This window comes from Chlorocebus sabaeus, chromosome 21 (assembly GCF_047675955.1).
Source record: "Chlorocebus sabaeus isolate Y175 chromosome 21, mChlSab1.0.hap1, whole genome shotgun sequence".
Lineage (NCBI taxonomy): Eukaryota > Metazoa > Chordata > Mammalia > Primates > Cercopithecidae > Chlorocebus > Chlorocebus sabaeus.
The window spans coordinates 118657389-118679526 of record NC_132924.1 but is presented as its reverse complement, the minus strand read 5'-3'; the positions used below and the strand labels follow the sequence as shown (position 1 = coordinate 118679526).

The 22138-nt window shown below is 34.0% G+C and overlaps 1 pseudogene; it reads right to left on the bottom strand.

Moving 5' to 3' along the window:
• Nucleotides 1-22138, bottom strand: part of LOC103227166 (probable C-mannosyltransferase DPY19L4) — a 73548-nt pseudogene that overhangs the window by 16083 nt on the left and 35327 nt on the right.

The following is a 22138-nucleotide window of genomic DNA, read 5'->3' as shown; positions in this document are numbered from 1 at the left end:
TTTATTTTGATAGATATTGCCAAATGTTTTTCCATAGGAATAGTACCACTTTGCCCTACAACAACATATCGGAGTATCTGTTTCCCCAGAGGCTCTATAACAGAACATGTTAAACTCTTGGATTTTTGCCATTTTGATAAGTGAGAAATTATATCTTAGAGTTGTTTTAATTTGCATTTTTGCAATTAAGACTGAGATGCATCATCTCCATAGTTTAAAGGCCATATATATATATTTTTAAACTATCTGTTAATAAATTTGTCAATTTTTTGGTGGGATTGGTAGTATTTTCTTCTCAGTGCCTAGAAGCTCTCTCTGTAGTAAGATTAGCTCTTGACAGTGTATGATTCACAAGCATTTTTCCTATTTGTCCCTTGTCATATGATGTAGCTTACAATTTTTTCCATTAAATTCAATAAAGCTTTGTTTTACTTCAAATACCTAAATCTGTGTATCCTCCTGTGGTTGAAATTGAGCAGAAATCAGTGGGGTCTCTCCAAGATATCAACAAGTGATGGAGGAGAGCAAATGCAGTAAGTTTATTTGTGGAACTGTTTGCTTGGTGTATTCTCTCAAGTTTAGTCCATTTATTAAATGTGCTATACATTTCACCACATAGAGATATTTAGTTTTGATAATTCATACTGATTAAGAATCAAGATTATTTGTTTCATGAATTAAAAAAAAAATGCCTGTAGAATACATGCTAAGAAAACATGATCTTAGCTGATTCTAAAAAGAAGTAAATGAGACAGAAATTATTTTATGTGAATAAATAAGAACTAACACAAAATAATAAAAAACTCAAAAAATGCGTCTAAGTACCACATTGCAACAGAATAACCTAATTAATAAAATAACTATATCTTATTTTCTGCTATAGTTTCATCATAAAAGAATAAGAATTATTTTGGGTAATTTTCCCATACCTGTCTTCTGCTCCACACTCATCCCCACAACAATCCGGGCTCTGTTTTCCAGAACAGTGTTATTTCAAATATTTTTGCTAGTTTGTACCAAAAAAGAAAAATTGCACTGTGTTTAAGTTGGGATTGGAAACTATTCATCATCAGTGTAAATAGATGCAATGTATTATTAGTTTTTAGTGAGAGATAAATATTTTAAATAACCTTCTATAGACAGTTGCATGGACAAGTTTAAATTATGTTAGACATGATCTGTGCATACATTCTCCTACCTGCAACTGAATTCATTACTCTGTAATTAGAGTCATTCACTTGTCGATTTCTAGAGAATATTTTTAATAACCCACAACAAAAACTTTGCTGAGACTTAGAAAATATACCTCTTAATTATAATGTTAATCTTTCACCTTGACACACCTTGAATAAATCAATACACTCAGAAAGATTTGCGAAGACTGAAATATTGTTCATCTTCATATGTCTCTGCCAATAAATGTTTTAGATAAAATGTTTTAATCTTGTTACACTCTTTATTATATATGTTTGTCAAAACCTGAACCTACAGATTTACCTCATTCAATTTGGAAATGCCAGTCATATAACCTAATTGGCAAAGCCAGTCAATATTTTCAAACTAATCAGCAGATCAGAATTCCTTCTGTCACAGAACGTCTGACTTCATTTCTCAACTCAAATAAACATATTAATATGAATTCCTATGACAACCATCTCATTTCTGAATTCCAGTTATAAGATAGATAAGACAGATACTTCCCATGATATGTTGAATAGATGAAATAGTGTGTTGCCATCTTCAATATTTCTTACTGAAACTACTTTGTTTCACCTTCATGGGTTTCTCTCAGGAGTGAGTAATTTTGTGACAATAGCTGGTGAATGGAAGAACAAGGTTTCCAAATGAACATTGCCAGTTTCTCTGCTGTCCTACTCTAATATTTATTCAAATCCCAACATATTAGGCTCTTTCTAAGGCCATTTTAGAAACTTGAAATCATATTATGCACAAACAATGCTGCCTTAATTAAAGTATTCTTTCTGGACAAACAAACAAACAAACAAACAAAAACAACACCAAAAAACCTGTTTCTTTGTTTTACACCAGAGCCTTTTTTAGTTTGTTTTATTTTGTTTACTTATTCATTCATTTATTTTGTAAAGTGAGTAGAAGGGAAAGGAAACAAGCATCATACCTCTTTGTATGGCACAATCTCAGGCTGAAAAGTTTTATGAAAAAGGAGGATAGAATTTGAAGTTCCAGAATCCAATTCACTTAAAATGCTCTTCTATGTAGCCTGTGGAAGGTATTTCCACACTGCAAAAATTATCTCTGCCCCAGATTACCTGGGAAGAGAAAAAAATTCCTCTCTCGTCCAGATAGAGAATTTTTCAGTTGGGAAAATGGGTACTGAATGAAATTATTTGTTTTAGAAAATAAATAAGGAGATAGTACTTACACGTTAGTTTTGAGGAGAAAATCTGTACTGTTCTTATTAAGAGAGGGGAGTGATCCTAGATTGTGGACAATCCTTGATAAGTACCTGGCACACTGACTAACTGTAACTCCTAGGACTTGAGCCATTGAGGTTTTTTTAGATAGATTTCAAATTAATAAAAAATTCATGGCAGAAAATATATACAGAATATTTAAATCTGATGATTTGGAGAATACAGTGCACCCAATTGAAAATGAGTTTGAAAATATACCAAAGAAGCCTTCAAAAATCTGGAGACGTACAAATGGTCAACAGGTATATGAAAAAATGCTCAATGTCACTCATCATCAGAGAAATGTAAATCAAAACCACAAGGAGATGTCATCTCATCCCAGTTACAATGGCTATTATCAAAAAGCCAAAACATAACAAATGCTGGTGAGGATGTGGAGTAAAAGGAACTCACGTACACTGTTGGGGGAGGGAATGTAAATTAGTATAGCAATTATGGAAAAGAGTATGGAGATTTCTTTAAAATCTAAAAATACAAATACCATTTGATCCAGCAATCTCTCTGCTGTATGTATACCTAACAGTAAGTGCATCAGTATATCAAAGAGATATCTACAGTCTCATGTTTATAGAGGCACTATTCATAATAGCCAAGATATGGAATCAACCTAAATGTCCATCAGCAGAAGAATAAAGAAAATATGGTACATATACACAATGGGATATTACATGGCCATAAAAAAGAATAAAATTCTGTCACTTGCAACAACATAAATAGAACTGGAGGTCATAACGTTAAGTGAAATAAGTCAGGCGCAGAAAGAAAAATATCACGTTTTCACTCATACTTGGGAGCTGAAAAAAATTAACCTCATGGAAATAGAGAGTAGGATGGTGGTTATCAAAGGTTGGGAAGAGTGGAGGTGAAGGAAAGATGAAGAGAAGATGGCTAATGAGTACAAAAATACAATTAGATAGAAGAAATAAATTTTTGTCACAAGGTGGCTACAGTTAATAACAACTTGTTCTGTATTTCAAATCCGCTAGAGGAGAGGATTTGTAATGTTCTCAACATTAAGAAATGACAAAGCTTTGAGGTGATAGATATCCTAATTATCCTAATTTGATCATTACATATTGTATGCATATATGAAAATATCACATGTAACCAATAAATATGTACAATTATTATGTATCAATAAATGCAAAGAAGCAAGTTCTAGACACTTGCTTACAGAGTTTACTGCTTGGCAAACAGTTTATTTCACTGTCTTAAAGCAGCTCACAATGCATGTGTCAAGAAACGTGCTCAGATTTAGCTTTAAAATGTGTGTATCCATGGAATACTACGCAGCCATAAAAAGGGATGAGTTTGTGTCCTTTGTAGGGACATGGATGCAGCTGGAAACCATCATTCTCAGCAAACTATCGCAAGAACAGAAAACCAAACACCGCATGTTCTCATTCATAGGTGGGAATTGAACAATGAGATCACCTGGACTCGGGAAGGGGAACATCACACACCGGGGCCTATTAAGGGGGGGGGGGGGAGGGATGGCATTGGGAGTTATACCTGATGTAAATGACGAGTTGATGGGTGCTGACGAGTTGATGGGTGCAGCACACCAACACGGCACAAGTATACATATGTAACAAACCTGCATGTTGTGCACATGTACCCTAGAACTTAAAGTATAATAATAAAAAAAATATAAAAATAAAAATAAATAAATAAAGTGTGTGTATGTAAATTCTTCAAAAATTTATTTAAAACACAAGAAATTTTAGAGTAATTTATAGACATTGCCAAACACCATTGCAATCTTAGTGAAATTTGCAACATTAATTTATCAGGTGTTTCTAGAACATTAAGAAAGGATTGGAGTAGAAAGTGATTTTGAAGCCTTCTATCCCAGTCTCTGTTTTTCAGAAATAAACTTAACCTCTCCTTGTAGAGAAAAGACATTGTGGCTAATGTAATTCCATGCAACTCAATATGACTACGTGTCATAAGACATAGCGGATAACATTGAGTCAGACTGTGGGAAGGTTTTGTGCCTTCCCGAAACTGAAACAATTAGTTATCAGAAACAAATGATGCTTTCCAGAAATTTGATACCAGACTCACATGCATTTAAGTGTCAGTAAAGACACAATGCCAAGAAGCTTCAATAATCATATGGCTTTGATGTTGAGATTAAAACCTGAAGAAATGGCTAACTGGCACCTTTCACATCTTACATTCATGCTAGATGAATGACACGTCACTGTGACTACATATCTGAAACATTTATACAAGCCTTTAGGAATTTTTTTTTTAATCATAAAGGTTTACAAATCAGTCTTGTAAATCTCTTTCAGGAATTGAATTTATACCTAACCTGGAAAAGTTGGTATAGAGTGTGCTGGTAAGGAGATATTTAAATTTAAGAAGCATGTACATGGGCTCTTAAAACAGTATATGCAGAGGCAATGCTGAATGACACTCCACTCCAAGTTCATTCTGATAGAACTGGACTTTGTTTTCACTTTTTTCAGTTACTGAAAATGAAGAAGGCAGTGGAGCGGGAAGAAGTAAGACAGGGTTTCCATTAATCACAGGAACCAGAAGCAAAAATCGTCCAGCCCTGGAGCAAAACAAATCTGAAATTATCCTGGTAGTCAAGATTCCTGACTGGGTCATTGCAGAATTTCAACAGTATTAGTATAGCTGTCATCAGAGCATGCAGAAAACACCATATAGGCAAACGGACCCTCTTATTAACGATAATACTAGAAAAATGATAGGACATATGTATATGGAGCTTACAATGTTCCAGGCACTTTCTAAGCATTTTTATATAATCCTTGCAACAACACTATGAAGTGGGTACAAACATGGGTGTGTTCCTGAATCTGCTGATGGTATGATGACCTCATGCACATCCAGAGGTACTGTGACATAAAGTTGGTGACTTGGACCTGTAACAAAATGTGAAATACCCTTGTTAAGTTACTGATAACAAATATTTCAGAAATAATCACTATTTAGGGATGTACAAATGTCCCCTTCTTTGCTTATGAGGAAGGCGTGTTATCGTACGGTTGCCAATGTTCCCCAAAAGAGTCTACTGGTGGTCAAACAAAAGGGAGACTTGTTTTGGAGGCTCTTGATAAAATGGAGAGAAATGGAAGCTCTTCTGTTTCCATAACAGACTGAACCTACAAGGGAAATTTTAAGCCTTTTTCTTGGATATATGGCCTCGATCTTGGAGATGAAAGAGAATAGTTCAAAGGTTATTCAGTGACTGAGTGGAAGGGTCGAGGTTGGCCAGGTTCTTGGCACATTCTTGCTGTGTACCTAATGCTGCTGAACAGATTCTATTGTATCCGACCTCAGTAAGGAAGACCACAAACACAAGGAGAGAAACACGCCTGCCCAATGATAGAGCCCAGAAAATTAGGAACAGGTGATGACTATAAGTTGAAAAATCAGCTTACAGCAATGGCAAAATTAAATACGTGTTTTTCTGTATTGAGCCAAGTATAGCTGCTCTCTTTCAAAGGTTGTTGATGCCCTGTTTCTAACGATGTCCTATAAAGTGGCACCGTTTCTGATAAGCTTAATTAGTATGCTTGGGTAAACTTTTAGTGTCACAGTCTTTGGAGCCTTGACAAAGACCCTGTTACTGAGTTGACCTCAAATAGACAACCTTGGCTTGAGCAATCAGCATTTCACTGACAGCAGATTGGGCTATGAATCAGATATTCATCTGCAGATTTTTCTGAACCATTCAACCTCTGGGGAGCTTTTAAAAGATACCAATACCAGCTGGGTGCAGTGGTTCACGCCTGTAATTCCCAGAACTTTGGGAGGTGGAGGCGGGCGGAACACTTGAGGTCAGGAGTTCAAGACCAGCCTGGCCAACATGGTAAAACCCCTCTCTACTATAAATACAAAAATTAGCTAGGTGTGGTGGCATGTGCCTATAATCCCAGTTACTATGGAGATTGAGACAGGAGCCTCATGGGTGAGGTTAATTCTACCTAATTACTGAGGTTAATTCTAACCTAGATTTCTAGACTGTCAAATCTTAGTGAAATATAATGGTCAAATAAAAAGATAGTTTTAGACACACAAAACACAGGAAATTTATCTCTCATATATCTTAAGATATTAATGGAGGATTTCTATCACCAAAACAAGTAAGAAATTTTAGGAAAAGAAGTTCATGAAAAATGGGATCCACCTTTGGAAAGCGTTGATACCAATCAGTCTGTGAATAGTCTGACAAAAAGCTCTATTAGAGAAAACTGTAGGAATATACATTATTTCAGGTTGAAGAAGGGCTACATGATAATCACTGAGAAAATGCTTTTCCAAATAAGAAGTAACTGGAATTTTACTCTGATATAGCTTTATAAGGAATAAATAAATTGAATATTCTTTAAATATGAAAATATTTGAGTAGCATGATGGCATTTCTAAGAACACAGTTTATACAGATTAATTTAATAAAAATTATATTTAGTATACAATTTCTCTCATAGCACATGTTAAATCACTATTAAAGATATGGCTATGAGGTTAATTTCCCATGTTTCCCATGAAAACATGGGAAGCAGAGGTTGCAGTGAGCTGAGACTGTGCCACTGCACTCCAGTGCGAGACAAAGGGCAACAGAGCGAGACTCCATCTTAAAAAAAAAAACCACATTACCAGTACCTTGGATTTTCTCTGAATTAATGAAACCAGAATTTTTTGTGGAAAAGGAAAAGGCATTCCTATGGTGTTAGCATTTCACACATGAATCCAACACAGAGTTAGGGTTGGGAAATTCTGGTTCAGTAGATACATTCGAAGAACATCAGAGCTGTGTTAACATGAGAGTACTAGGTGGGTAGCCGCCAAGTATGTTTACCAAAAAATGCTTTCAATTACATCCCGCCATGAAAGTGACTGAAGAGACAGCCATGTCTTTGGCCATGATAGATCTTTTCCTTAATATTAAAATATAACAGGTCTATAGTTATTCTTATTTTTTGCTCCGGGTATTTATTCAAATTTTTAATGTCTTCGAAGGTCATTTATTCAACAAGTTTAACCATTAATGGCAAAAAAAGAAACTTAAGTGAAATTGATCATAAAATTGTTATTAAATATAATTCACTTAGAGAGCTATAACTTATGCCAGTTACACATGGAAGAAGACTTAAGCCATCACTAAAAGATTATCTATACTTGTTTTGCATTTAATTCTTAAAAAGAAAATTTGATCACCTTGTTTGTTTGCTTGTTTGTCTTTTTACCACATTAGGAAATAACCAACAACTTAGAAGGCAGAGTAGAATTCTAATAGAATCAGGGACAGTGACAACAAATAGAAGCTATGGCTGACACACTGATAAAGAGGAAAAAGACATAAAAACCATTAATATGGATAAAGTGATTAAGAACATAGTAAATTTTCCAAGCTTATTGAATTATAATGTTCTACAGGCTTCAATTCTTGTAGTTTGATTGTATTATATTGTAAAATACTTTTCATCATCAAAAAATCATAAATTATGTTCAGCATTTTTTCTGTATCAAGAGAGAACCTATGCAGCTTATTTGAGGAAAAAAAATCCAAAATAGGCAAATTTTCATATTTTCCAGAAAAAAAAATCTTCTGAAATATTCCCTTTATATCCCTTCTAAGTGCTGATTAATGCTAAATGAATAAAACTTTATTGTATTTTTAGAGATATCACTAATAACTGTAAAGTATATTGCTGCAATAGAGATTTTATGTATGTCTGATCGATTTTCTATACAATTTTTTAAGTGTTTTGCATACATGTTTGTTATTTTAATAAAATTCCAGCAAAACATATTTATGCAATAAAATATTTATAAAACATATAAAATAAGTTGAATGCCACGCTTTTGTAAATATATTAAAATTAATTTTAGTTTGTTGATTATTGGCTTGTTTTCACATATGTAAAACTATTTCTAGTTTAAATTAATTTCAAAGAAGTTTTATTTGGAAAAAACCAAAAGGTTAAAATATCTAAAATGCTTTTTATATTTAAACACAATCTTTCAATTATAATATTAAGCTGTTAACTACTCTCCAATCAAAAATCTTAAATGAATTGTATATAGCCTTTATTTGCCTAAAGATTAATCAAAATACAAATAGGTTTCAAATATTTTAAGGGTTGAGTTAATTTTTTAATTGAAATTCAAATAAGATCAGAAAAGAAAATGAATTCTTTTGGGAAAAGGGCTGTTTACAAGGGTTGGAAAACTGCTGTGTGAATGATACAAAGATTTAGGTGGTACAATTTTTGAGATATAAAAAAATGAGGACTTTTTTTGCCTTAAAAAAATGTGGAACTCTTCAAATGTCAAGTATTATCAAAAGATTTAAAGCTAAAAGCCCTTCTTTACATCCTCCCAATATAAGTTTATAAATTCATGGATAAGTCATTGATAAATATTTACCTAATTTTGACTAAATATGGTTTGCTGTAGTTCAAAATAGTTTATTATGTTTATATTTTCTTATACAACTTAGGAGTTAAACTCAGCATTTAATAGCTTAATCATATTTGAATATATAAATTTATATGAAGTTGATGCTCCAACTAGCCAAACACTGTGGTTTTTGTTCTGTTTTGTTTTGTTTTGTTTTTGTGGTTTAGTATTCTTTAAATTTTTTATTCTAAATGTTCAAGTGCATAGCATTATTTGCTACTTTACTTCCTACAGTTCTAATAGAGATTTTTGTCTAACTATTCTCAGACTGACTGGTATTAACGCTTTCCAAAGGTGGATCCCATTTTCCACGTACTTATTTTCCTAAGATTTCTTCCTTATTTTGGTGATGGAAATCCTCTATTAATATCCTAAGACATATGAGAGATAAATTTCCTGTGTTTTGTGTGTCTAAAACTATATTTTTATTTGACCATTATGTTTTACTAATATTTGAGAGTCTAGAAATCTAGGTTAGAAGTAACCTCAGTAAAAATTTCAAAGGCATTTTTCCATTGCCTTCTGGTGCTCAAAATATTATTATTATTATTTATCAATTTGCAACTTGGTTTGCTTTTCTGAAAATTTTTAACAAATATGTCTTTATCACTCCTAATACTTCATGACATTTTGTTTAACTCTGAATTATTTTTTATTTCTTTTTTTAATTTTTGAAATTTTATTACATTAATTGAACATATAAAAATGATGCCATGTCAGTTTCCTATTATGAAAATATGTGGAAGAAAAACATTAGAAATAACTTGCTATGGAAATAACTCCAACATGCTATTATAAGTTTCCATCTGAAAGCTGCTAGAACAAAAGCTCCTAAGTCTTTTGTGTATTATAAATACATGAAAACTATATGCACTTTAGTCATTCATAATATGGATTTAGTGCAGGGACAAATGCTGATTCTGAAAATAACGTCAATAGCAAGAGAAGTGGGTATATTTAGAAAATATGGTTTTCATGTATTTATAATACATGACAGGTTTTTAACCAATTAATCAGGATTTTTAGATATGAGATTTTTATTACAAGAGGACATAACAACTGAATAGATAGAACTCAGAAACATCAAAACATAAGGTTTTTCAGAAAAGTTTACCACATAGTTTACTTTCAATGGCAAAAACTACAAATACTTTTGCACCAATGTGATCATACATATAATACTTCCCATTTGTTCATGGCTTGATTGGAAATTTGACATGATCTATATTCATGATGATTCTTTCTGCTCAGAAATCCTTCTGTGCATTTAGCAACATGTATTATCATACACTTCTTTCAAGTTATTTTGAAAAGTATTCTATCTCAATAATTTTTAAAATAGTGTATGGCTTGCATTATTCTATGTGTTTTTTTTTCTTTTAATACTGTATTTTTATTATGCCTTTTATATGTTAAGATATACAAATGTTCATCACGGTGTTACAATTTCCTACAGTATTCAGTATAGCAGTATGCTGAAGAGGTTTGTAGTCTAAGGGCAATAGGCTACAACATTTAGCCTAGGTGTGTAGTAGGCTATACCATCTAGGTTTGTGTAAGTACATTCTATGTCATTCACATGACAAAATTGTCTAATGACACATTTCTCAGAACAGATCTTGGTTGTTGTTTTTTTTTTTTTTCTTTTCTTTTCTATTTATTTATTTATTTATTTATTTTTTAATTATACTTTAAGTTCTAAGGTACATGTGCATAACGTGCAGGTTTGTTACATATGTATACTTGTGCCATGTTGGTGTGCTGCACCCATCAACTCGTCAGCACCCATCAACTCGTCATTTACATCAGGTATAACTCCCAATGCAATCCCTCCCCTCTACCCGCTCTCCATGATAGACCCCGGTGTGTGATGTTCCCCTTCCCGAGTCCAAGTGATCTCATTGTTCAGTTCCCACCTATGAGTGAGAACATGCGGTGTTTGGTTTTCTGTTCTTGCAATAGTTTGTTGAGAATGATGGTTTCCAGCTGCATCCATGTCCCTACAAAGGACACAAACTCATCCTTTTTTATGGCTGCATAGTATTCCATGGTGTATATGTGCCACATTTTCTTAATCCAGTCTGTCACTGATGGACATTTGGGTTGATTCCAAGTCTTTGCTATTGTGAATAGTGCCGCAATAAACATATGTGTGCATGTGTCTTTATAGCAGCATGATTTAAATCCTTTGGGTATATACCCAGTAATGGGATGGCTGGGTCATATGGTACTTCTAGTTCTAGATCCTTGAGGAATCGCCATACTGTTTTCCATAATGGTTGAACTAGTTTACAATCCCACCAACAGTGTAAAAGTGTTCCTATTTCTCCACATCCTCTCCAGCACCTGTTGTTTCCTGACTTTTGAATGATTGCCATTCTAACTGGTGTGAGATGGTATCTCATTGTGGTTTTGATTTGCATTTCTCTGATGGCCAGTGATGATGAGCATTTTTTCATGTGTCTGTTGGCTGTATGAATGTCCTCTTTTGAGAAATGTCTGTTCATATCCTTTGCCCACTTTTTGATGGGGTTGTTTGTTTTTTTCTTGTAAATTTGTTTGAGTTCTTTGTAGGTTCTGGATATTAGCCCTTTGTCTGATGAGTAGATTGCAAAAATTTTCTCCCATTCTGTAGGTTGCCTGTTCACTCTGATGGTAGTTTCTTTTGCTGTGCAGAAGCTCTTTAGTTTAATGAGATCCCATTTGTCAATTTTGGCTTTTGCTGCCATTGCTTTTGGTGTTTTAGACATGAAGTCCTTGCCCGTGCCTATGTCCTGAATGGTATTACCTAGGTTTTCTTCTAGGGTTTTTATGGTATTAGATCTAATATTTAAGTCTCTAATCCATCTTGAATTAATTTTCGTATAAGGAGTAAGGAAAGGATCCAGTTTCAGCTTTCTACTTATGGCTAGCCAATTATCCCAGCACCATTTATTAAATAGGGAATCCTTTCCCCATTTCTTGTTTCTCAGGTTTGTCAAAGATCAGATGGCTGTAGATGTGTGGTATTATTTCTGAGGACTCTGTTCTGTTCCATCGGTCTATATCTCTGTTTTGGTACCAGTACCATGCTGTTTTGATTACTGTAGCCTTGTAGTATAGTTTGAAGTCAGGTAGCGTGATGCCTCCAGCTTTGTTCTTTTGACTTAGGATTGTCTTGGAGATGTGGGCTCTTTTTTGGTTCCATATGAACTTTAAAGCAGTTTTTTCCAATTCTGTGAAGAAACTCATTGGTAGCTTGATGGGGATGGCATTGAATCTATAAAGTACCTTGGGCAGTATAGCCATTTTCACGATATTGATTTTTCCTATCCATGAGCATGGTATGTTCTTCCATTTGTTTGTGTCCTCTTTTATTTCACTGAGCAGTGGTTTGTAGTTCTCCTTGAAGAGGTCCTTTACATCCCTTGTAAGTTGGATTCCTAGGTATTTTATTCTCTTTGAAGCAATTGTGAATGGAAGTTCATTCCTGATTTGGCTCTCTGTTTGTCTGTTACTGGTGTATAAGAATGCTTGTGATTTTTGCACATTAATTTTGTATCCTGAGACTTTGCTGCAGTTTCTTATCAGCTTAAGGAGATTTTGGGCTGAGACAATGGGGTTTTCTAAATATACAATCATGTCATCTGCAAACAGGGACAATTTGACTTCTTCTTTTCCTAACTGAATCCCCTTGATTTCTTTCTCTTGCCTAATTGCCCTAGCCAGAACTTCCAACACTATGTTGAATAGGAGTGTATTTTTTATTTCTTGTTTGATCTTTTCTCATCCATAAACTCACTTAAGACAGACATACATAGAAAGGAAATTCAGGAAATATGAGAAATTTGAAGGCAAAGAGAACTAGGTGTTACGTAAAACAAAAGTGATAATTTGAGCATGAAAATATGTGCTGCTTAGAAGTGATAGATCCCAAAACACCACAAAGAAACAATCTAATGTTCCTGAGGAGTGATTTAAAATCAGTGCAACGGTCACAAATATGAAGTCATAAAAGCTGAATTATATGCTAACTGGAACCAGATAAAGCTCACAGAATTACATACTTATTAGTTGAGAGAATCTCTAAGCTGAATAACATCAGATGTTACAATAGAATGTTCTGTTATTATTTTAAAAGATAGTGACATTGCAATCTCTCAATTAACTATTCTATTCTTTTTATTTTCCCCTGATAGTTGCAACATGTTTTAAGTAAGAATGTTTTCCCTGGGTTGGTTTGAACTTGTATTTTTTTTTTTTCTTGTAGGAAAAATAAGTTAGTAAAGGATAAACTTTTCAAAGAACTGTCATCAGCATATTTGTATCTTTTAAAACACAAGTTTATTGTCCGTTTTCTAGTAGGTATATATGTACACTGTTATACGTATATACCAAATAGTAGACAATTAAAAATTGTGTTCATTTCAAACACCTGACACTGAGTTGTGCATGGTATATTCCATTATTTCGGGCTGAAGAAGGGTTACACATTAAACACTGAGAAAATGCTTCTCCAAATAAGATGTAACTGGAATTTTACTCTGATATAGTTTTATAAGGAATAAATAAATTGAATATTCTTTAAATATTAAAATATTTGAGTAGCATGATGGCATTTCTAAGAACACAATTTATACAGAATTTGATAAAAATTATATTCAGTATACAATTTCTCTCGTAGCACACGTTAAATCACTATTAAAATATGGCTATTGAAAGAAGTTTAATGGCAAACTATCAAAGAACAAAATACAACGAAATTTTTCTCTAATATTCAAATATTTAATCCTATCAAGTAGAAATGATGGAATTTTAGAGTACATTAGTTTAACACGTTCATATTAATACGTGATAAATTCATACCACACATCTAGTGGATATAATCCAGTGGTAGAGGCAACGGATACAATTTAAAACTTACCAAAATGGCGTTTTGATAATAACACAGGGAAGTACAAGAGTACTCATATAGTGCTGTGCTAAAAAAGAAAGAAAGAAAACTTTTTTCTTATTATATACCCGTAATATAGGCATCAATATTTCAACAAGTATGAATTCCGTTCTCACTATTTTATAGTCAATTTGAGATACGGGAGAGTCTCACATAAATCATTGGAGGAAACGGTAATAGTCCTCGGGCTAGAATGCTGTTTCTGTTCTGCTGATTACATACTGTATTTCTCCAATTCCCTGACTGCACAGTGTCATTTTTAACATGAGTCTATAATTATCAATAAAGGAAATAAGGGTGACATTATAGATATTAAATAGACAAAAAACAACACAAAAAAGAAAATAAAATTGAAGACAAGGGAAGATAAGGAGCATCATTTCACTGGTTTAACGAATGCTTTCTGTTTTCACGGTAATCTTGAAAATAGCCTCAAAATTCTCTAAAGCATTTTAACTTCCTTATAAAAACCTAAGATCTGTGTTTTCTCAGCTACAGACTAAAAGTGCAAACTAAAACCAGCAGCTTTGAAAACACATTAACTACCATATAGATGACTAAATATTACAAGTATTTCATTAAAAGTAAACTGATCATTCCCCAGAAAACATTTTAGTGTGTTGTTTTGCATGTCCTGGTGATGGAATTTTTAAAATCAAGATTTCCTAATTTGTTCCTTAATAGTAATTTGGTCTTCATTTTATTTTAAAAACACTTTCCTTAAGTCTATAACTAAAACTATGAAAAGCAACCTGTACAGTACTTTTTTTGACTCAACATAATTAGTAAAATCATAACCCACCTAGTAAGATTCAATCCATTTTTAAAGCATAGTACAAAGTCTTCCCTTTTACAACTACATACTTTCTTTGAGTATGCTGATCATTGCAGTATCTGTTATCAAACTACATAAAGACTATATTACTGGAGTACTCTGAGATCGTTTAGGAAACGGCTGTTGTTCTTATTAGTTTTCTTCAGCATTGTGAACTATTTCATCCATATTTCATATTGATTATTTAAAACCGTAAACGATGCCAACACTGATCCATAGGGTCACTTAATAAGACTATGTCTATTATCACAATTAAGAAACGTTATCAGTGCCAGTATCTACTCAATATCATATATTTTTAAATGCTTTCACACTGCATAATTAACAATATTCCAATTTCAGTTTCTTCCCATTCATTAAGTTTGAACTTTTCTCATAAAACAGGAAAGGCAGATCTTCATGCATATCGGCATATAATAATGTTTTAGAAATTAGTGAGAGATTGACATTTTCTGACTCTTCTGTGTTGTATCTTTATCTCCCAAATAAAATAGCATTCATGCTTAATTGACACCTGTGATAAACAAAGTCTTCATTTTTAAATAGTGGTCATCTGAAGTTGTTCTCAAAGTGCCTTATTGTTACATGCTTCATTACAAATGGGTTTTATTGGCAAATCAACCTTTGAATAATTCATCTTAAAATCTGATTTTTAGTATCTGGTATGGGGAACAAACAAGTAAAAATATTGTTCTTTTGGGAATAAAGGGATTGTATGTTTTAAATATTGAACTCTATTAAAATATCAGCCTTTAGAATGCTAATATTCATCTTAAGTCTCCAAGAAGGAGCTAAAATGTGAAGCATTGCCTAGAAATTTAGGACACAGAAGCTCTTTGTGTTGTTGTTTTTATTCTCATATAGATGTACGCACACTTTTAAAGAACTAATGTTCAGAGAACCACACTTTGGAAAACCTAACCTGAAAAATATTACAGCAGGGATTTTTGACCTGTATTCAGTAGTGGGTCTTAATGGACCCAGAAAGCTCCATGTTGTGATAGTTCCATGCAATCTTTGTTCTTTGATTTTTCTTTGATGTCCAACACGATAACGAACTATGGCTGTTGAACCACATGTAAAAAGTAGAAGGTAAAACGTATACATTGCCACAAACGAAGAGAAGAAACAAGATACACAAAATGTCTTTGATGAGTTCCCGTTTTTCAAAAAGCACTCATTTGTTTTGAATCTTTTTCTATTGCAGAAAACAGTGGAATTTCTCTTTCTTCAACTAAATTTCTTCGCCTGAAGGAAGGCACTTATGATCAGTTGGCATCAATGAAGCATCCTCAAGAAATGTAAGAAAATGATGATTGCTGTGATGTTCCCCTTCCTGTGTCCAGGTGTTCTCATTGTTCAATTCACACCTATGAATGAGGACCTGTGGTATTTGGGTTTTTTTGTCCCTGCGATAGTTTGCTGAGAATGATGGTTTCCAGCTTCATCCATGTCCCTAAAAAAAGGACACGAACTCATCCTTTTTTATGGCTAATGTAAATGACGAGTTAATGGCTGCAGCACACCAACATGGCACATGTATACATATGTGACAACCCTGCATTGTGCACATGTACCCTAGAACTTGAAGTATAATAATAATTTTTTTTTAAAGACACACGCATAAGGGAAAAAAAAAAGAAAAAAGAAAATGAGGATTGGTACTCGGGTTTTGTCTACAGGAGGGAATAAATGGAGACAAAACATTTCTCCCCCTTGGAAAATCTCAGGACCTTGTCTCAATGTCTTAGCCGTTACTTGGAAGACCTCTGTGTCTGTCTCTAACCCCCTAACAACCTAGGACCCAGGTTACAGAAGAGTCTTAACTGAGTACTGGAAGAATTCCAGGTAATATACGAATATTGCTTAGCAAGGAAAATTAAACTTTCAAAAAAAATGCATTTTTTTCTACTGGTGTCTTGACATTTCAATTAAATTGCAATTAAAAGATATACAATATAGAAGCAACTCCACATTTGCAAATTCCAAGCTCTAACATTGTACAATAATTGTGTGAGAGTATGTTTTTTTCTGATAAAAAGAGAATGGCATTGTACAAATAATCAGAGACTTGAGTACTCAGGAAAGGCATTGAGATCGTCTCAAGTATGAACATATTATGGTGCTAAGAAATACAATAGAAGGCCAAGCTAATTAGTTGATTTCTACTTTGGGGAATGCTCAGGTGCACCCAAATGCACTGTAAATATATTCATAGACTCATAGCTTATCTTTTAAAAAGGCTAAATCAGCACTAAAATTCGTATCTATGTTAATCTCTTATGTATAAATTTTTAAATTTCCTTTCTGTTTTTGTCTATATGTTGCAAGAAATAGAAAATCACTCAGAGATAATTGCATGCTTAACTATTACATTAAATGTTGCAAATAAATATGTGCTATGTTATTTACATTTTTACAGCAAATTTGTGAAGTAATTCACCTACCATACTATACCCTTCATCCATTTAACACATATAATTTTATGCTTTTTTAATGTTTATGGAGTCGGAGCATAAATCCAAAAGAAACCATTAGTCTATTTTCTGTCTCTACGTATTTGCTTATTCTGAACATTTCATTTAATTGGAATCACATAATATGTGATCTCTTGTGACTGATTCTTTCACTTAGAATAGTATTTCCAAGTTCACCGATGTTGCACCAGGCATCAGTAGAGTTCCACTGTTCCAGAGTTGAGATGGGAAGGGTGACCTGCTTCTCTCAGGGAATAGCCTCCAGACTCCTTGGTTTATCTCTCCTGCATTGAAACAGGCACCCTATGAGAGAGCTGGGGCTAGTCGCACAGATGTCGACTGGATAAGGAAACGTGTGTCCCTGGACTTCTGGGTTTTCCTCACCTGGAATTTAGCCTCTACAACATGGAGCTGGGGGTGGAGATGGATGATAAATGTTAGCCACCTGCACCTTCCAGAAAGATGCCATAGTTCTCAATGGAGAGCTTTGAAAAGAGGGAGCTCCATGCTCTTGGCCACACCCACTCAGAGTAGAGTTTTGTCAACTTGTGCTGGATGGGGAGGAAGGGAACACCATAGACCTTCAGTGATTCTTACTTAGATGTAGTAGATTTACCTGAGTAAATGTTTCTGCACTTGCTCTATGCCCTTAGGACAATTTACAAAAATTTTAAATGGTTGATTTTTTAAAACAATTTTTGCCAGTTAAGGTTGTTCCCTGGAGAGAGGATTTAAGAAATTCCTCACACCACCATTGAGAAAATTGTTCTTATGTTTACATTTGAAACCACTAAAAACACATTGTTCACAATATTTTTGATGTAATCCAAAATTGATTACTATCTGAGCATACGAAAATAATTCTACTAAGTGTTTTTAATGGGTGATTTATTGGATTAATACCTTATTGTTCTGTCCATATCGACTTACAATATTACTAATCAATTCCTTTATGAAAGAAAAAATAAAAATTATTTAATATTTTTAATTTATAACAATTACATGTTTCAGATTTTGAAGGGTAATTATCATAGCCACAAATTGCAATAATTTAAATCTATTATCCTATATTCAAAAAAACATCTTTTTGGGTAAGCCACTTACATCTTCATGTAGATCATTTCCTTAATGAAAATATGATACTGATACATAAGCAATTGTATAGCCAGTACAAAAAACAGCAATTCATAATGAATCAATTTTATTGTAAAATCAACAATTATCTATTAGTATTTTTCACACACTCAGAAACCTGCTATAAGAAAAACACAGGAGTTATTAAGCACATGTTTGCTGTCAGAGAGATAACCTAATTGGGGTGAAAATATGGGCATGCATGTATTTCAGAAAAAAAAAAAAAAATCTTACCAGTTGTCTCTATGATGTTTTTCTGTACAACTCAGTTTTCTCTCTCCAAATCAATTATCTCAAACCTCTGACCACAACAACTCTTCTCATTTTTCCAAAAAGAACCAGCTTCGTATCTTCACTTGGGTCTCCCTGAAGCAAAGTTCAAGACAAGGATATGTATGGGTGTAGTTCATTTGTGAAGGACCAAAAAATGAACAGAAATATGAGAAACAAACAATATAGGAGTACATTACGAAGTTCACCACTGTGGAAAACTGGGACTTGACCCTACCTACAACCTTCTCAGAACTGTCCATCGTAGGATTGAATATCTACTCTGTTTCTCAATCTTTATTGACTAAGGGTTTCTCCGGGAATTGTTAACTATCCTGCATTTCAAGAGTACTCAATGTTCTTGTCCAGCAGGCTCCAGGAGATACCTGTAGCTGTCAGAAAAGTCCAAGCAGAAAGTGAAGAGTGCACATTGGAGACATTGTCAATGTGAATTAAGCCCAAGACCACACATAATTCTGCTGAAGCTATGACTCAACTGGAGGTGATTACTACATGATGAGAGTTGGGGGCAACAGAGGGATACGATAAATTTTCTATTCAAAAAGTAAAAGTTACACATATTTAACATGTCATTCTTACTTAAATAAAGTGGTTGATTAAAAAATAAAAGAAACAAAAAGCTAAGCCTTTAGATGGGAACTTTCTTTACTGAGTTACAGCAAGATTTCTTCTTTTGATACCTACCTTTTCCTGCTTATTTCCTGACAAAACACAGACACTGTGCTTCCTGCTATTGAACACTTAGCATGCCAGCGTCACCTTGGTTATCATTCCTACCCACCATTACTTAGGCAACTAAATAAACTTACTCGTGAGTTTTTCACAAAATGTAAAGATAACTTTTATCCTGTATTTCAGCATTATCATTGTGCTTTCTTTAAGGATTCTTCCATTCATTTTGACAGCCTCTCATCAGTCAGCCTCCTAAACCACAGCTTTAGTAATCTTTCAGAATATAAATCAAACCAAATTATTTATCTACTTAAATCATCCAGTATCTTCCCATTGCTATTAGAAAGAATGCTCTAAATGACTTAACATGTTAATGACTTAACATGCTCTAAATGACTCTGTTGGGTGGGTGTCTTCACGTCTCCCACTCCAGCCTCCACTCAGATGATTACACCACTCTTATTGTTTTCAAGTCACATTGATCATCTCAACTTTCTTTATTCTTTTCTTTTGACTACACAGAATTTCACACCGTTCTCTCCATTACTGAGTATCTCTTTCTGTTTCCTCTTCACTTAGTTACTTTTTAACTGCAACTAAACCTTCATATATCAACTTTACCAACACTTCCTCCAAGAACCATCTCTAACTCAAAGGTAAGGACAGCTCCACATTTATCTGTGTTTTTATAGCACTGCACACTCTTTGTAGCAGCAACTATCCTGCTGTGCTTACATATATGTTGAAGTTATTATGTTATTAATATATTCCCATTCAATGAAACTATTAGACACAAAAGGGCCTTGTCCATTTTGGGGGCTTTGTGCCCACCTTTGTATCCCAGATATACGTCTTAGTGCCTGTTGTATAAAAGTAAATCAGTACATATTTGGGGAATTTACAAAAAAAGACCATGAAAGTGTAAAGGCATAGATATTAACCTGTATGCTTGTAAATACGAGTAAACTGGGACTTTAAGAAAGGTAGATGTCCGTTTTAGTTCAAGTAGTTATGGAAATCTTAGAGGAGTAGACTCCAATTAAATTGGGCATTGACACTACATTCATATATGCAAACAAGTGAAAAAATAAGTTCATGTTTAGTATTAAAGAAAAACAAATATAACAAAGAGTCAAAAATGAACATGCCATGTATAAACATATGAGATAATAAAATGGGGAAATAAATACATAGTAACAGTAAAATTGGATAAGTAAGGTGTATTAGTCTGTTTTCATGCTGCTAATAAAGACATACCCAAGACTGGGTAATTTATAAAGGAAAGAGGTTTAATTGACTCACAGGTCCACATGGCTGAGGCTGACTCACCGGCCTCACAATCATGGTGGAAGGCGAGGAGGAGCAAAGCCATGTCTTACATGGCAGCAGGCGAGACAGAATGAGAAGCAAGTGAAAGGGGAAACCCCTTATAAAACCATCAGATCTCATGAGGCTTATTCACTACCATGAGAACAGTATGGGGGAAACCACCCCCAGGATTCAACGATCTCTCTCTGGGTCCCTCCCACAACAGGTGGGAATTATGGGAGTTATAATTCAAGATGAGATTTGAGTTGGGACATAGCCAAACTATATTAGTATTACATCATTAAAAGCCTTCAGAATTCTGGAAATACTCAGAATGGCTAGCTGTATGAACAAGAACTGCTCTAGGATTTTGATTAAGAGAGAGATAATTAAAGTAGTGGTGGATTAGGATGTCTAGTACAACAATGTGGGTCAAATGAAGAGAAGATAGAGAAAAGCCTGGAAACAGGATCTTGTTGTAATTTATATATGGGTAAGATGTTCAGGAAAGGGGATTAAAGTACCAAAGAGAATCAACAAAAGTTATTTCAAATTGATTTTACCATGTTAAATATAGAAAAAGGATCTAGAACCAGAAATACCATTTGTCCCAGCAATCTCATTACTGGGTATATAGCCAAAGGATTATAAATCATTCTACTATAAAGACACATGCACACGTGTGTTTATTGCAGCATTATTTACAGTAGCAAAGACTTGGGACCAACCCATTCTTTGCAGGGACATGGATGAAGAAGGAAGCCATCATTCTCAGCAAACTAACACAGTAACAGAAAACCAAACACCACATGTTCTCACTTATAAGTGGGAATTGAACAATGAGAGCACATGGACACAGTGAGGGGAACATCACACACTGGGGCCTGTCAGAGGGTGGGGTGCAAGAGGTGGGAGAGCATTAGGAGAAATACCAAATGCATGCACGGCTTAAAACCTAGGTGACAGGTTGATAGGTGCAGCAAACCACCATGGCACATGTATACCTATGTAACAAACCTGCATGTTCTGCACATGTAACCCAAAACTTAAAGTAAAATTTTAAAAAAAGAAAATGAAATGAAAACATGAATTAAATATTTTAAGTCTGTTTATTCTGGGAGAGTAAAGAAAACCTGTATAAAACAATTATTAAAAAATAATTTTTTAAATCTATTTTTACTTTTAGAAATGGGAGGTCTTTCTAAGTTGCCCAGGCAGAACTCAAGCTTTTGGGCTCAAGTGGGCCTCTGCGTGAGCCTGTCAAGTAGCTGGAACGAGCATGCAGCACTGCACCTGGCTTTGATAAGAAATTTTGAGCAGAAAATCAGTGGTAAAGACAAAAATAAGTTGCTATAAAACAGACTGAGAGCTCTTGAGAGAAAATTATTAGTAAACATATCCTGATTTTGAACCACACCATTTGGATACAGGAAGCTGAGATTGGAGAATAAAATCAGCTAATGTATAAGGGATGTGGGTAGATTAAAAATGGTCACAAATTCTCTACTGCTTCTCCTTTCAAGAAGGGGCATTGGTTTCTCCATGACTTGAATGTGGACTGCCCTTGTGACTGTTTTTTGACAAATTAAAA